This window comes from Rhinoraja longicauda, chromosome 17, assembly GCF_053455715.1.
Source record: "Rhinoraja longicauda isolate Sanriku21f chromosome 17, sRhiLon1.1, whole genome shotgun sequence".
Taxonomy (NCBI): Eukaryota; Metazoa; Chordata; class Chondrichthyes; order Rajiformes; family Arhynchobatidae; genus Rhinoraja; species Rhinoraja longicauda.
Window position 1 is genome coordinate 43126347 of NC_135969.1, and position 18468 is coordinate 43144814.

Below are 18468 nucleotides of genomic sequence, written 5' to 3' on the forward strand. Positions count from 1 at the left end.
TGTCATCTCTGTGTGTGTTCTTGGTAAGCCGCGCAAAAAGTTAAAGTCTGTCCTCAATGCAGAAAAGCCGATAGAATAAATTGTGAAACATGTTTATATTCGGAAAATAGATGAGAAGAATATTATGGGGAAAATGAGGGGTGACTTTTTCACACAAAAGGTGTTGGGTGCATGGAGTGAGCTGCATACACATCCAGAGGAGGTAGTCGAGGCTGGGACCATCCCAACGTTTAAGAAACAGTTAGACAAGTGGCCTAATTCTACTCCTAGAACTTGTGAACTTGTGAACTGTTTTGTTGCTTCACCATCCCTGGGATGAAGGGGATGGTGAAGATGGTGAAACCATAACTTACTGAGATGGGAAGGAACTTTTTTCACCCAGAGAGTTGTGAACTTGTGGAATTCTCTGCCACAGAGGGCAGTGGAGGCCGATTCGCTGGATGAATTTAAAAGAGAGTTAGATAGAGCTCTAGGGGCTAGCGGAATCAAGGGATATGGGGAGAAGGCAGGCACGGGTTACTGATTGTGGATGATCAGCCATGATCACAATGAATGGCGGTGCTGGCTCGAAGGGCCAAATGGCCTCCTGCACCTATTTTCTATGCGTCTATGACAGTGTGACAATGCCTGGGTGAGGACCCCATTACATAGCTAAGTCTCTGCAACAAGCAGCCAATCTGTTGCGATGGCACTAATTTTACTGCATAATAAACCGGCAGATTAATCAGTAGCGTTGACCACATGTGGATTTCTTGTTGTGCCTGGAAGACACATTAAACCCAATCAATTAGATTCATTAAGAATCTTTAGACACAAGGCAGATTATTAAAATAGAATTCCCTTAGTGTTGATCACCGGAGACTAAATAAGTGATTATTTAAATGCAGTCCCAACAGACTTGGGAGTACTGAGGGCAAGGCGATGTGGTTGGTGGTGATGACAAAAGAATGCATCAAGAACCCTGCCTGTTCCACTGAAACGTCAGAGGCACAAGGAACTGTAGATGCTGGAATCGTGAGCAAAGCACAAAGTACTGGAGGAACTCAGTGGGTCAGGCAGCATCTACGGAGGGAGCGGACAGGCGACGTTTTGAGTCGGGACCCTATTCCAGTCTATTCCAGAAAGACGTTCTTGCCTTAGAGGGAGTACAGAGAAGGTTCACCAGATTGATCCCTGGGATGGCGGGACTTACATATGAGGAAAGACTGGATAGACTGGGCTTGTACTCGTTGGAATTTAGAAGACTGAGGGGGGATCTTATAGAAACATATAAAATTCTTAAGGGGTTGGACAGGCTAGATGCGGGAAGATTGTTCCCGATGTTGGGGGAGTCCAGAACCAGGGGTCACAGCTTAAGGATAAGGGGGAAGTCTTTTGGGACCGAGATGAGAAAACATTTCTTCACACAGAGAGTGGTGAATCTGTGGAATTCTCTGCCACAGAAGGTAGTTGAGGCCAGTTCATTGGCTATATTTAAGAGGGAGTTAGATGTGGCCCTTGTGGCTAAAGGGATCAGGGGGTATGGAGAGAAGGCAGGTACAGGCTACTGAGCTGAATGATCAGCCATGATCATATTGAATGGCGGTGCAGGCTCGAAGGGCCGAATGGCCTACTCCTGCACCTATTTTCTATGTTTCTATGTAAGAAAGGTCCTGTCCCGACCTGTTGCTTATTCATTCCCTCCTCAGATGTTCTCAGCATCTCTGGAGAGTGAAGAAGGGTCCCAACCCGAAACGTCACCTATCCATGTCCTCCAGAGATGCTGCCTGACCCGCTGAGTTACTCCAGCACTCTGTGAAACGTCACCTATCCATGTTCTCCAGAGATGCTGCCTGACCCGCTGAGTTACTCCAGCACTCTGTGAAACGTCACCTATCCATGTTCTCCAGAGATGCTGCCTGACCCACTGAGTTACTCCAGCACTTTGTATCTGTTTTTGTAAACCAGCACCTGCTGTTCCTAGTGCCAGCATCTCTAGAGTGCACATGGATAGTCAACGTTTTGCGGTGGGACATAGCAGAAGTTCATAAGTTCCAGGAGAAGAATAAGGCCATTCGGCCCATCAAGTCTACTCCACCATTCAAGCATGGCTGATCTATCTTTCCCTCTCAACCCGATTCTCCCGCCTTCACCCCATAACCCCTGAAACCTGTACTAATCAAGGGTCTGTCAGTCTCCACCGTAAAAATATCAATTGACTTGGCCTCCACAGCCAAATGTGGCAATGAATTTCACAGATTCACCATCCTCTGACTCAAGAAATTCCTCCTCATCTCCTTTCTCAATACACTTCTGAGGCTATGGCCTCTGATCCTAGACTCTCCCGCGAATGAATGACTTTATTGTTGAACCATTGAAGGATGACTTGCCCTCAGCTGTACAATTATATGTCGAATACTAAAGCAGGAATTGATCGTAACCAATTCATGATTGAGCCTGTGACCATGACAGGTTGTTCTTGCACGAGTGGGTAATTTCTGACGTTCATTTGTTTCATGAAGCCACTCTGGAAAATCCATTTGTTATGCAGACACCATGGTCTTTAGACTTTAGAGATACACTGTGGAAACAGGCCCTTCAGCCCACCGGCTCTGTGCTGGGAGGGAATGCCGGGGCTACCTGAAGTTAGAGAAATCAATATGCACACCACTGGGCTGTAAGCTGCCCAAGCGAAATATAAGATGCTGTTCATTCAATTTACATCTGACAATGGAGGAGACCTAGGACATAAAAGTCAGTGTGGGAATGGGAAGGAGAATTAAAGTGTTTAGCAACCGGTAGATCAGGTAGGTTCAGGTGGACTGAGCGAAGTCCAGTCTATGTTTGGTCTCGCCGATGTACAAGACCAAATGCATTATTGGATCTGAGGCAAAGATGTGGTGAGACCCATTGCACACCGCCTCACCGACTGGACTCATCTTCTCCAGCCCAATTAGAAAAGCCTTCAGCTGCCGTATCTTCAGTCTGTCTCACTGAAACGATGAGGAGGAGTCAGGATCTGACAGACCAGTCTGTTCTCCTGCCTTCTGCCATGCGCTAAGTGCAATTACTTTCTTGGAGTTACCAGGAGTTCAGCAGTTAAGCGCCGCAACAGAAGCCTGACAAGATTTATAGCTGTCTCAACACAGTGGAGACTGCACTGACAAGATCGATTGTGAATGCCTGTAAGTGGATGCTTTATCCAGAGATTTTCAGTGCAAAGTTACTTATTTGTTCCTGGCTTGGATGTGTGCGTTGGGTGCTTTGGCAACCCAAATGGGCACAATGAAAAACATTTGCTTTTTTTAATGATCATTTGATGACTGTCTGTGATGGTCTGGAGCTTGCCAGTTCTACATTGAGGCACGAAGGTAGACACAAAAGGGTGGAGTAACTCAGCGGGACAGGCAGCATCTCTGGACAGGAGGGATGGGTGACGTTTTGGATCGAGACCCTTCTTCAGACTGGTCCACATTGAGGCACGGCTGGTGGAGCCGCTGCCTCACAAGGCCGGAGTCTCTGGTTCAGTTCTGACCTTGGGTGCTGTCTATGTGGAGTGTGCATGCTCTCCCAATAACACGGTGCTCCGGTTTCCTCCCACATCCCAAAGATGTGCGTGTCTATAGGTTAATTAGCCTCGGTAAACTGTCCCTGGTGTGTAGGGAGTGGACAAGAAAGTGGGATGACACAGAGCTAGTGTGAACGGGTGATCGACGGGCAGCATGGACTTGGTGGGCCGAAGGGCCTGTTTCCATGCTGCATCTTTCAATCTATCACTCATTTAGATTGGGTCATGGGATTAGTGAACTGAGATGAGGAAAAACTTTTTCAGTCAGAGAGTTGTGAATCTGGAATTCTCTGCCTCAGAAGGCAGTGGAGGCCAATTCTCTGAATGCATTCAAGAGAGAGCTAGATAGAGCCCTTAAGGATAGCGGAGTCAGGGGGTATGGGGAGAAGGCAGGAACGGGGTACTGATTGAGAATGATCAGCCATGATCACATTGAATGGCGGTGCTGGCTCGAAGGGCCGAATGGCCTCCTCCTGCACCTATTGTCTATTGTCTATTGTCTATTGTCTAAACCAGCATCTGCAGTTCCTTCCGACATATGGACTTAGATCTTGTTTGATCAGAGGATTTGATGAACGCACTCAGTGTCAAATCAACGAGAGAAAAAAAGTAAGTGGGGCCGTGAGTTGCATTCATACGCAATTCATACGCAACGATTATTTGATTGGTCGTGCGGGACGATCCTGCATCAGACTGCGCTCCCAGGGTTTTCCACATCGCAAAGTGATGGTTGCTGTTGGGATAAATTATTCATAAGTGATTTTGAAACTCAGCATGTTTGAAGTCTGCATCATCAAAATTATCCAGTGTGCATCCAGCTATCACTCAGGTGAATTAAATTGACCACTAACACGTTCTCATTCCGACGGTTGCGTTACAAGTCCTAAACACCCTGTGGATTAAGGTCTGTAATAAAAAGCATTAGCTTTCAAAGCTGTGAACTTGTAGCGATGACCCACTGAGCAAGGGCCTCTTTAATGCCATAATAGTTTAGGTACGGTATTTAATTGCAAGTAGGGATTTTTTTTCGAAGGGACATTGCCACAGTGCTCTAATAGTTGATACGATAATCAGAAAACCATGATCCATCCTTCGTATATTTTCCACTATTTTAACCCAAATGGACTATATAAGTATTTTAGACTCGAGATTACAGTAGAGCATTGAATGATAATCAACGTTTGAATAATTTTTATGAGACCATATGATAAAAGCCAATAAAAAGTAATTGAGTGCCTCTAATTGGTCTTTTACAAGTTCTGAATTCTTGATCCAACAAATTAAGTAGTTGTTATTACCAGTACCTGGTGGAATTTATCGTGCGTGCAATAGTTACATTCAACTTCAAGCAAGAAGATCACTTCATTTCTTGGCCAGCAAAGCAATAAAGTTGAAAAGGGACAGCATTTTTCCTCTCGTCGTTCTTGATTCCAGTGGGGGAAACTGGGCTCAACTCTTGCAAAGGAATCTCCCTGATTTCACATCCACTTCGTAAGCTGCCAGCCTGTTGACTTTAGAACTGAGATGAGGAAAAACTTTTTCAGTCAGAGAGTTATAATAATAATAATAATAATAATAATAATAATAATATTCATTTATTGTCATTGCAACGAGTACAACGAAATTAAAAAAATAGCCAATCCTGACGGTGCGTACAAACATATATGCAATAAATGCAAAAACAAATAAATACATAAATACAATTAAATACAATTATATTAAGTACAAGATTTTTTAACGGTGTTGCCTAGTGCAAAGGTAGTGTTCAGTTCTCGTATGGCCCTGGGGTAAAAACTGTTCTTAAGTCTGTTTGTTCGGGATTTGATCGACCTGAAACGTCGACCAGAGGGCAGATGAACAAACAGACGGTGGCCGGGGTGGGATGGATCTTTTATTATTTTGCCTGCTCAACTGAGGCAGCGTAGGCTGAACAGGTGCTCCAGGGAGGGCAGTGAGCAGCCGATGATCTTCTGGGCCGTCGTGATGACCCTCTGAAGGGCCTTCCTGTCCTTTTCTGAGCAGCTGGCATACCATGTGGTTATACAGTATGCCAGCACACTCTCGATGGAGCAGCGATAGAAGGACAACATGAGCTTCTCCTGCAGGTTGGTTTTCCTGAGGATCCTCAGGAAGTGGAGTCTCTGCTGTGCCTTCTTTACTGTGGTGATGGTGTTGGTAGACCAGGTAAGATCCTCTGCGATGTGCGTACCCAGGAACCTGAAAGCTGGTGAATCTGTGGAATTCTCTGCCTCAGAAGGCAGTGTATGCCAATTCTCTGAATGCATTCAAGAGAGAGCTAGATAGAGCTCTTAAGGATAGCGGAGCCAGGGGGTATGGGGAGAAGGCAGGAACGGGGTACTGATTGAGAATGATCAGCCATGATCACATTGAATGGCGGTGCTGGCTCGAAGGGCCGAATCGCCTCCTCCTGCACCTATTGTCTATTGTCTATTGTCTTGACTAATCACACTTTTCTGAGAAAAGGATGGCATTTCATTTCGAGGACACAAAATGCTGGAGTAACTCAGCGGGTCAGGCAGCATCTCTGGAGAGAAGGAACGGGTGACGTTTCGGGTCGAGACGCTTCTTCAGAAGGGTCCTTTTGTGGTGAGCCGGTGAAGAATGAGGAATTCCCCAAGTACCTCGGAGTCACCTTGGACTGCACCCTCACCTATCGTGAACACCTGGAGAGTGTGGCTGATAAACTGAAAGCAAGGGTCAACTTCATCAGGAAACTTGCAGGCAACAGCTGGGGATCCAATTCACACACCCTCCATATCGCAAGCTTAGCCCTAGTCTACTCAACAGCCGAGTTTTGCTCAACAGCTTGGGCTAATAGCTGCCACACCGAACGAGTTGACACCATCCTTAACTCTGCAATGCGGCTCATCACAGGGACACTTAAGTCAGCACCTTTGCAGTGGCTCCCTGTCCTCTCTCACATCGCCCCTCTCGGCATATGCAGAAGAGAGAGGATGTTGAAAGATTGGTGCACCATCGAGACCAACCCTGACCTTCCCATCCACGCCGACTTGAACAATCTGCCCAACATGCGCCTGAAGTCCTGCAAACCCTTCTGGTCTTCAGCCAAATCCCTGGAAGACTTTGACCCCAAGACTGAGCCTGGAGAGATGCCAACACCAACAACGGAGAGGTGATCACAGACCGCACAGTGAGACTACCGGGATCTAACCTCCATCGCAAGCAATGGCTAACCCTGAACAGGATCCGCACCCTCCATGCAAGAACAGCCCATCACCTGCACAAGTGGGGGATGACAGACAGACAGACAGCCCTGCGTTGCCACTGCGAGTATCCAGACCAGACCATCCCACACATGGTGAATGTCTGCTCACTGAGGCTTGTCCCTGGTGGCATCAAGACCATGCACCCAACAACTGCTGCTGCCCTGACCTGGATGTCCACCCTTGGCCTACAACTTTAGGCTGTGCACGCCATACGCAAGAAGAAGTATACCTTTTGCCCGGTGGGAGGATAGAGTGGCCAGGGTGCGACTTATCCTTGGTGCATTTGTGTTCTCCAGAGATGATGCCTGACCTGCTTAGTTACTCCAGCACTCTTTGTCTTTTTTTCTAAATCAACATCTGCAGATCCTTGTTTCTACATTCATGAATTAAAATGAGCTTGTAAACAATAGACAATAGACAATAGGTGCAGGAGGAGGCCATTCGGCCCTTCGAGCCAGCACCACCATTCAATGTGATCATGGCTGATCATTCTCAATCAGTACCCCGTTCCTGCCTTCTCCCCATACCCCCTGACTCCGCTATCCTTAAGAGCTCTATCTAGCTCTCTCTTGAATGCATTCAGAGAATTGGCCTCCACTGCCTTCTGAGGCAGTAAATTCCACAGATTCACAACTCTCTAACTGAAAAAGTTTTTCCTCATCTCTGTTCTAAATGGCCTACCCCTTATTCTTAATCTGTGGGCCCTTGTTCTGGACTCCCCCAACATTGGGAACATGTTTCCTGCCTCTAACGTGTCCAACCCCTTAATAATCTTATACGTTTGTATCAATTATATAGGACAATAACTGCAGATGCTGGTACAAATCGAAGGTATCACAAAATGCTGGAGTAACTCAGCGGGTCAGGCAGCATCTCAGGAGAGAAGGAATGGGGCCATCCCCATTCCTTCTCTCCAGAGATGCTGCCTGACCCGCTGAGTTACTCCAGCATTTTGTATCAATTAATAGAACAGTTCGCATTTACAGAATGACATTAAGTGGGGCAGTGCAGTGGCAGCGTTGCTGTCTCACAGCGCCAGAGTCCCGGGTTTGATCCTGACTACCATTGCTGTCTGTACGGAGTTTGCACAGAGTTTGTACGGAGTTCCCCCCGTGACCTGCGTGGGTTTTCCATTTTCCGGGTGCTCCATTTTCCTCCCACACTTTTAAGATCTTCAGGTTTGAAGATTAATTGGCTTCGGTAAAATTGTAAATTGGCCTTAGCGTGTAGGATAGTGCTAGTGTTGGTCGGCACAGACTTGGTGTGCTGAAGTGCCTGTTTCCACGCTGTATCTCAAGTCTAAAGTAAAGTATTCGACTTCTCCAACTTTCGATAGTTCCTCTGTCCCTCTCTTCCCCTCCTCCTTCCCAGATCTCCCTCTATCTTCCTGCCTCCACCTATATCCTTCCTTTGTCCCGCCCCCCTGTCATCTGTCTGAAGAAGGGTCTCGACCCGAAACGTCACCCGTTCCTTCTCTCCAGAGATGCTGCCTGACCTGCTGAGTTACTCCAGCATTTTGTGAATAAATACCTTCGATTTGTACCAGCATCTGCAGTTATTTTCTTATACAAAGTATTAAATACTTTGGTAGACACAAAATGCTGGATTAACTCAGCGGGTCAGGCAGCATCTCTGGAGAGAAGGAACGGGTCGAGACCCTTCTTCAGTCTGATGCTGAAAAATAGAGAAAAATGCTTTGTTCGTATTTGGAAATCAGGACCAAGTCCCGGACTGCTTTTCTAGGGTAGCGTAAACCTATTTTGGGCTTTCTGATGTTTGCAATACCTTGTCGTTATACCAGAAGTAATATATGCGTCTCGTTATTAATGAAGAGAGCAAACGATTGTTCAGCTCTTCCTAATGCACTGACGTTTCCAGCTGTTTATTGATGATATGTTGCGAGAGCATAGAGTAGAAACTTTGCAGCGATCATTCACAGAGACGTCGTGGCAGTGTGAGGAGCTGGCATCAACAGAAGATGATGGAGGTGGAGATGATGCGGCAGTGGGGCAGAGTGTGTTCACCAACTTGGAGGGCGACTGTGTCAGAAGGAACTGCAGACGCTGGTTTACACTGAAGGGAGACGCACTGGAGTAGCTCGGCGGGTCAGGCAGCATCTCTGGAGAGAAGGAATGGGTGACGTTTAGGGTCGAGGCCCTTCTTCAGACTGATTTAGCTTCTGCAAGTTGTGTAGGTTCAAGTGTATTGTTGTCGCATGTACTGTGCAGTGCAAAACTTTGTTCTGCATGCTACCCGAAAATATAAGATAAAAGTTTATATACTGTAGATACAATCAGTTCAAACTCAAGTACACAAAATGTGCCACCCCTTCCCCCTCGCCCCTCCCCCATGCCTAGGGTTAAACATAGAAACATAGAAACATAAGTGCAGGAGGAGGCCATTCGGCCCTTCGAGCCAGCACCGCCATTCATTGTGATCACGGCTGATCATTCATAATCAATAACCCATATCCCTGCCTTCTCCCCATATCCCTTGATTCCACTAGCCCCTAGAGTTCTATCTATCTAAGGGTTGCCAACTGTCCTGTATTAGCCGGGACTTCCCATATTTTGGGCTAAATTGGTTTGTCCCGTATGGGAACTAAATTAGTTTGTCCCGGACACTGTAGGCCCGGGGGCCGCTGTAGGCCCGGACACTGTAGGCTAACGGAGTGTGTTCGTGGAGCGGGGCCGAGTGTGTTCGCCTAACGGAGGTTGCCTAGCAACTCGCCTCCCGGCCCGGGCGGCCACCATTGGTGGAGCGGGAGCACGTGGCCGCTGGCTGGGTGAGGTCACGTGGGGCGCGGGGCGGTGACGTCACCTTGTTCTGTATTTGGGAGTGAGATAGTTGGCAACCCTAGATCATGAGGGCGTCATGATCTAGGCCATCAGATCATGAGGGCGTGCAGCGTAGGTTTACTAGGTTAATTCCCGGAATGGCAGGACTATCGTATGTTGAAAGACCGGAGCGACTAGGCTTGTATACACTGGAATTTAGAAGGATGAGAGGGGATCTAATCGAAACGTATAAGATTATTAAGGGGTTGGACACGTTAGAGGCAGGAAACATGTTCCCAATGTTGGGGGAGTCCAGAACAAGGGGCCACAGTTTAAGAATAAGGGGTAGGCCATTTAGAACTGAGATGAGGAAAAGCTTTTTCAGTCAGAGAGTTGTAAATCTGTGGAATTCTCTGCCTCAGAAGGCAGTGGAGGCCAATTCTCTGAAGGCATTCAAGAGAGAGCTAGTTAGAGCTCTTAAGGATCGCGGAGTCAGGAGGTATGGGGAGAAGGTAGGAACGGGGTATTGATTGAGAATGATCAGCCATGATCGCATGGAATGTCGGTGCTGGCTCAAAGGGCCGAATGGCCTCCTCCTGCACCTATTGTCTATTGTCTATTGTCTATTTGATACACATGATTAACCTTATTCTCGGCCTGTAGTTCAGTGGGAGACACCTCAAGATCCCTTCAGGCGCTGTAAGAGAGATCTCTAGGAGTGTGGCCCCCCAACTGCCCTGACATGGCAGAGCTAGTTGTCAGGCGAAGTTCAGTGAATTAATTGGTAGCTTTCTTGGTTGTGGCTGCCTGTTCTCCACTGTGAGTTATACTTTCATAATCTGCCCCGCCCCGTGGCATCAGTTCCAAAGTTTATTAAAAGACACACAGGCTACAATTAACAGCAAATTACTGAATCTTTTAACAGTTGCACCTTGCGTGTGTTCTTTATTACAGTTCGTGTTATCAATGCACCATATGAGCTTTAAATGTTAGCAGCCAGAAGGTGTGAATCTCATCAGAAAGCTTAATGAAGGTGTGAACAGATGGCTCTCCACACAAAGAGTGGGTGGCAAATTCAGTGCACGAATGAAAGGTCGACAATGATATCAACACTTCAAATGTATTTCTTAAAATTAAGTGTCTTTTTATACACCCATTACTTCACAAGTCAAGCAGAAACAATTCCCATATGAAGACGCATATTTGGGAGGTGCCACGTGATTTTGCTGTATTTTAGTTGACGCACAGTGCAGGTTCTAGTTACGTAGACACACTGATTGTGGATAAGAAAATAACTAGATGCTGGTACAAATCGAAGGTATTTATTCACAAAATGCTGGAGTAACTCAGCAGGTCAGGCAGCATCTCAGGAGAGAAGGAATGGGTGACGTTTCGTCAGTCCTCAGTCTGAGGAAGGGTCTCGACCCGAAACGTCACCCATTCCTTCTCTCCTGAGATGCTGCCCGACCTGCTGAGTGACTCCAGCTTTTTGTGAATAAATACCACTGATTGTGCATGATCAGCCATGATCATATTGAATGGCGGTGCTGGCTTGAAGGGCCGTATGGCCTACTCCTGCACCTATTTTCTATGTTTCCAATGTTTCTACGGAGCAGGGTGACTAAAACTGGCATAAAGTGCCATTTAAATGTGTTGAGTTTAGTTTGAATTTTAGATGAGTTTATTATATGTGATTACAATCAAGCCATCCACTGTGAGCAGATACAGGACACAGGGTATAATGTTTAGTGCAAGGTAAAGTCCAATTAAAGATAGTCTGAGGCTCTCCGATGAGATAAATAGTTGCTCAGGGCTGCTCTCTAGTTGGTGGTAGGATGGTTCAATTGCCTGATAACAGCTGGGAAGAAACTGCCCCTGAATCTGGAGGTGTGCGTTTTCACACTTCTGTACCTTTTGCCCGATGGGAGAGGGAAGAAGAGGGAGTGGCCAGGGTGAGATTGGTCCTTGATTATGCTGCTGGCCTTGCCGAGGCAGCGTGAGGTGTAGATGGAGTCAGTGGAAGGGAGGTTGGTTTGTGCGATGGTCTGGGCTGCTTCCAATTTCAAAATTTATTGTGGACCTTAGCTAAGTTGTTGAGAGCAAGAAAATTGTAATTCTCATACTTGTCCCAAATTGTTAAACCTTGAATTCAAACACAAACAAAGCGAGTTGTTTGAATTCTGCAGTTTTTTAAATTCTTTGTGGGATGAGGGAACCACTAGCAAGCCCAGTCTTCAGATGGAGAAAGCTATGAACTGCTGCAGTCCATATTTAGTTTAGTTTAGTTTAGAGATACAGCGCGGAAACAGGCCCTTCGGCCCAACAAGTCCGCGCCGACTAACGATCCCCGCACATTTACACTATCCTACACACACTAAGGACAATTTCTGCCTCAGAAGGCAGTGGATTTCTGCCTCAGAAGGCAGTAGATAGAGCTCTTAAGGATAGCGGAGTCAGGGGTTATGGGGAGAAGGCAGGAACGGGGTATTGATTGAGAATGATCAGCCATGATCACATTGAATGGCGGTGCTGGCTCGAAGGGCCGAATGGCCTCCTTCTGCACCTATTTTCTATTGTCTATTTGTTTTTACGTTTAACGCCAGGCCAATTAACCTACAAACATGTATGTCTTTGGAGTGTGGGAGGAAACCGAAGATCTCGGAGAAAACCCACGCAGGTCACGGGGAGAACGTACAAACTCCAGACGGCAGCCACAGTCTGGATCGAACCGGGGTCTCTAGCGCTGCAAGGCAGCAACTCTACCGCTGCGCCACCGTACTGCTGCGCGTTTACAGACTTCTGTACCCTTTGCCTGACGGGAGAGGGGAGAAGAGGGGGTGAGACCGGTCCTTGATTAGGCTGCTGGCCATGCCGAGGCAGCGTAGAAGTGTGCCAACTTTCTCCATGTCATTGCAATGTTACGCTGCACTGAAAAAAAAACAAACGAGTTGGTTATATTTCATACCACATCTTTGTGCGATTAAAATGAATGGCGATTGCAAATTTGCTATATTTAAATCCCGTTCCTGCCACACAGAGTGAGAAATGATAAGACTGAAGATTTGGAAGTGTCATGATTCACGTTATGATTCATGTGCTTATTCAAAGTGGTTGCAGTGGGTGTCCTGTTCCCATTCTCCCGTCTCATTATCCACACAGCGCGTGTGAGAGCCATCTGAAGACTCTCTGCAAATCCATTATCAGGGACGGATTTGCGGATATCATTTCTGTCTTCAAGAGCACAGAAACCAACAGAGCGTTTGATAAGATATCAATCAAATCACTCTAATTGAGATACATCACTTGTATCATTATCATTCCTGTTACACTACTGCCATTGTATCCAACATTTAAGTATTGGCATTACAAAGAAATCGCACCAGTAAATTATCTTGTACCAATGTGTTAAATACTAATTATTCCCGTTTTGATGTCCCAGAGTTGATTCATCGAAAGCACGATTTCAAATTGCACTATTGAGTATAATTATATTCCTGACCTCTGCACCGGCATTGTGGAGAATCACATGCAGTTCCTCTTTTAGATTTCTTGTGACCAGAGCGAAATACAATAATTGTAGATGGCCAAATAGTTGTGGATTACATCACTATCTCTCTCTGAGGCTGTGTAGTCTGTCTGCAATGCCCGCATGCTTCATAACGAGATGCATGCATCAATGGATTAAACTCTAAAGAGATACTACAGCAATGTTACTTTCAGAACAACCTTATTTTGCGAATAATGTTTTCCCAGAAACGGCGTCGGTTGCAGGACCGACACAAACCTTTCGGTGCGGGGAGAAAAGCGCCAGAGGATGCGGAGGGGTGGGTGGGAAGAATGGGCGGCCCACTGGTGCAACTGGCAGAGCTGCTGCCTCGCAGCGCCAGAGACCCGGGTTGGATCCTGATTTGCATAGGCACATGGATATGCAGGGAACAGAGGTGTGTGGATTATGTGTAGGGAGATAGGGTTTGGTGTTGGAGTCATGTCCTGCCTGGGCCAAAGGGCCTGTTCCAGGGCTGGACTCTTCTATGCTCCGACTGTATAGTTATATTTCAGTGGGGTGAACATTTATTTCACTAAGGCAACTGGGCAGACCTGAAGACATCTGTGCCCAAGAGTGTCAAAGGTTACGGGAAGAAGGCAGAAAGATGGAGTTGACAAGGAAAATAGATCACCCATGATCGAATGGCGGAGCCGGCTCGATGGGCCGAATGGCCTAATTCTGCTCCCAGAATTAGGCCATTCGGCCCATCGAGCCGGCTCCGCCATTATGACCTAATGATCTGGGCCAAAAACTCGCCAATGTAACTTTGGTGTGAACCTGGCACTCTAAATTGCAGATATTTTTTGCAATTTACAGTGATAAATCTACAGTGATAAATAAAATAAATTTGAATTTTTTCTTTCAAAATCTGTAAGTCAATTCCTTTTGAAGCTTAAATTTGTGCTGGATTTTGTTCTGCTTGGGACCAGTTATTATTGCAGGGTAGCTTTGACGTACGGTGATAGTTGCCTTTGGATGCTGCTTTTCTGAACATCAGTGACTACTTTAACTCCGTTCATCTCAAAGAATTGAGTTACAAATCTGTTGCGTTTTGTCTCCGTGAATGTCCTGGATGGGACTTCTACCTTTGTCCTCCGTCCGTTAGTTTAATACTACTGTTGAACGTGCATGATGAATTACTCTCTGTACAGTTGTTGCAAATAGAAAGTTATTGATTTCCGGGACATTTGCAGCATCTTCGGTACCAAGGCTAACCAGGCAGTTCTATTGCCATTTAAAGTCAAGATGATGAACAATTGGAAACGCTCTGACGTATATAATACCCATAACTTCCACTATTATGGAGTTCAATGTTGATTGTTCAATTTCTGTTCTGGTATCATTTACTAAAGTCTAACGTGATTTAAATTGTGTCGGACTAGAATCCTATTATCTTGGATTGAGTGAAACCTATCATGAAAATGGCATGTATTGTAAGCTATACTAAACAAAGAAAGTTCTTCTCTTCCACTTGTTTTCAGTCTATGCTTAAAAATTTGTACTTAAGTAACACAGTCAACTTTCAAGATGAACGCAACAATTAATTCAAATTTTACTCATGTGGTTTGTAGAATGAAGCCTCGGGCAGTGAAGTTTCATCAAAGTGTAGAAACAAGGAACTACAGATGCTGATTTATACCACAGATAGACACAAAGTGCTGGAGCAACTCAGTGGGTCAGGCAGCATCTCTGGAGAGAAAGGATGGCTGACGTTTTGGGTTGGGACAGATAGACTTAAGACACAGACTTAATCTGCATTGTTGCAAAATGCTGGAGTAACTCAGTCCGAGGAAGGGTCCCGACCCGAAACGTCACCTATTCCTTTTATCCAGAGATGCTGCCTGACCTGCTGAATTACCCCAGCATTTTGTGTAGGAAAATTCAGTCCGAGGAAGGGTCTCGACCCGAAACGTCACCCATTCTTTCTCTCCTGAGATGCTGCCTGACCCGCTGCGTTACTCCAGCATTTTGTGATACCAGCATTGGGGAACTGTGGAACTGGTGAAACGAGTAGGATGAGTGAGGTTTCGAGGTCGGGACCCTTCTTCAGGTGCGCCTGAAGATTCACGTTTGACACCGAGATCACACGTGAAAAAGCCGCTGGCCTCTTTTGCTGTTACATGCAGCTTATTGCAACTTGCCTCGGGTAAAATCTTCTGCTTGGAGCTCTGCTCCAGGTCCTTAAACGTGGTTGAATCCCACAGAGATAGACACAAAATGCTGGAGTAACTCAGCGGGACAGGCAGCATCCCTGGAAAAGAAGGAATGGGTGGTGTTTCGGATCGAGACCCTTCTTCAGACTGAAGATCGTCACCCATTCCTTCTCTCCGGAGATGCTGCCTGTCCCGCTGAGTTACTCCAGCATTTTATGTCTATCTTCAGTTTAAACTAGCGTCTGCTGTTCCTTCCCACACATGAATCCAACAGAGCTGCTGGCTCAGAGACCTCCATCTGGATTCTCAGAACCTCTTTGGTAGCTGGAGCTCTTTGATCAGGGCTACTGATCAGGGTAATATTTCAAATGGCTTTGATGTTCACACGCGGACAGTAACATTTGGAACATTAATTAAAAATGTTATTAAACATGACGTCGTTTTAACAATAAGGGGGGGTGGTTGGATCAGCGCAGCTGGTAAAGCTGCTGCCTCACAGCGCCAGGGACCCGGGTTCCATCCCGACCTCGGGGCGCCGTCTGTCTGTGTGGAGTTTGCACGTTCTCCCTGTGACCGCTTGGGTTTCCTCCCACGTCCCAAAGACAATAGACAATAGACAATAGGTGCAGGAGGAGGCCATTCGGCCCTTCAAGCCAGCACCGCCATTCAATGTGATCATGGCTGATCATTCTCATTCAGTACCCCGTTCCTGCCTTCTCCCCATACCCCCTGACTCCGCTATCCTTAAGAGCTCTATCTAGCTCTCTCTTGAATGCATTCAGAGAATTGGCCTCCACTGCCTTCTGAGGCAGAGAATTCCACAGATTCACAACTCTCTGACTGAAAAAGTTTTTCCTCATCTCAGTTCTAAATGGCCTACCCCTTATTCGTAAACTGTGGCCCCTGGTTCTGGACTCCCCCAACATTGGGAACATGTTTCCTGCCTCTAACGTGTCCAACCCCTTAATAATCTTATACGTTTCGATAAGATCTCCTCTCATCCTTCTAAATTCCAATGTATACAAGCCGTGCGGGTTTGTAGGTTGATTGGCCTCTAGATTCAAAGACTGTGTCACGGAAAACCTCCAGCACGCAGGCCCAGCCCCAAGAGAACTGGAAGCCCGTGCCCGCGACAGGACTGGCTGGTGTACAAGCAGTAGGAAGGCGGTCAGCAGTTTCAAAGGTGATGGCCGAGGCCGACTTGTTAGTGCCAGAGGCAGGAGGAAGGCTGCAGCCGTAACCCCCCCCCCACAGCGGCCTTCATGTAGCCCCACTGCTCCACATAAGACGCACGGGCCACACATGATCCCACCAGACACCAGACTGCACAACCATGGGCCAACACCAGATTGCTCCTAGTGTGTCCATGCCCCGTGGTGGGGCTCATGGTCGGTCTCGAGCAAGGCCGCCAGCTCCGCCATGTTAGGCCGCAGAGCGACCGGAGATACGATCCGGAAAACAATCACATCTCCGGCAAGGTAGGAGATTGAATAAAAGTTTCCCCCAATCCCCTACCCCCACCCCCCACATAAAACAAACCAGAAAACATTAACGCAAACTTTTAAAACACATTAAACATAACAAAAAACACAAAAAAGCAGACTGTCGGTGAGGCTGCCATCGCTGACGGCGCCACCCGGTGGCAGGGAGTGGATGAGAAATGGGAATAACACAGAACTAGTGCGAACGGGTGGCCGATGGCCGGCATGGACTGGGTGGGCCGAAGGGCCTGTTCCCATGCCGTATCTTGTACCTAATTCTCCAATGATGCTCGGAGGCAGGTTGATATAAAAGTTTGGTCTGGCCACATTTGTGTGCAGTTCTGTTTGCCCCAGGGCTGCAGAGGGAGGTTTACCAGAATGTTGTCTCGAATAGAGGGTGTTAGCTGTAAGGACAAAGTTGGATTGTTTTCTCCCTGGAACGTGAATGATTGATTCTGATAGAAGTATATAAAATTTTGAGAGGCATAGATAGTCTCCTATTCTGAGGAAAGACATTGTTGCCATAGAGGGAGTACAGAGAAGGTTCACCAGATTGATTCCTGGGATGGCAGGACTTTCATATGAAGAAAGACTGGATAGACTCGGTTTGTACTCGCTGGAATTTAGAAGATTGAGGGGGGATCTTATAGAAACTTACAAAATTCTTAAGGGGTTGGACAGACTAGATGCAGGAAGATTGTTCCCGATGTTGGGGAAGTCCAGAACAAGGGGTCACAGTTTAAGGATAAGGGGGAAGTCTTTTAGGACCGAGATGAGAACGTTTTTTTTCACACAGAGAGTGGTGAATCTGTGGAATTCTCTGGCATGGAAGGTAGTTGAGGCCAGTTCATTGGCTATATTTAAGAGGGAGTTAGATGTGGCCCTTGTGGCTAAAGGGATCAGAGGGTATCGAGAGAAGGCAGATACGGGATACTGAGTTGGATGATCAGCCATGATCATATTGAATGGCGGTGCAGGCTCGAAGGGCCGAATGGCCTACTCCTGCACCTATTTTCTATGTTTCTATGTTTCTATAGGGTAGACAGTCAGAATCTTTTCCCCAGGGTGGAAATGTCAAAGACTAGAGGGCATAGTTTTCAGGTGAGAGAGGGGCAATGTTTAAAGAAAATGTGTGGGTAAGTTTTTTTTTTACACAGAGGACCGTGGGTGCCTGAACACTCTGCCAGGGTGTGGTGAATGCAGCAGGTACAGTACTGGTGTTTAAGAAGCTTTTAGATAGGCACACGGAGGAAACCCATGCAGTCACGGGGAAAAAGTGCAGACTCCACACAGCCTTCACCCGAGGTCAGGATCGAACCCAGGGCTCTGGTGCTGTGAGGCAGCAGCTCGACCATCTGCGCCACCGTATCGCCTTTTTTTCTGAAATTAATTGAAAATTGAACAGTTTTCTAAAAGAAATGGAAAGACAGCAAAAAAAATATGCATCTTAAAACCCCCCCCTTGTTTGTTAAAGTTAATTATATTGTTCTGAAAATGCTTGAAAAGTTCCATCAACTTTTGATAATAATAATAATAATAATAATATTCATTTATTGTCATTGCAACGAGTACAACGAAATTAAAAAATAGCCAATCCTGACGGTGCGTACAAACATATATGCAATAAATGCAAAAACAAATAAATACATAAATACAATTAAATACAATTATATTAAGTACAAGATTTTTTAACGGTGTTGCCTAGTGCAAAGGTA

The 18468-nt window shown here is 46.4% G+C and overlaps 1 protein-coding gene across 1 annotated transcript in view; it reads left to right on the forward strand.

The window, feature by feature from the left end:
* The window catches only part of cfap20dc (CFAP20 domain containing), a 184807-nt gene that overhangs the window by 42473 nt on the left and 123866 nt on the right, over positions 1-18468 (forward strand). The window lies entirely within an intron of this gene.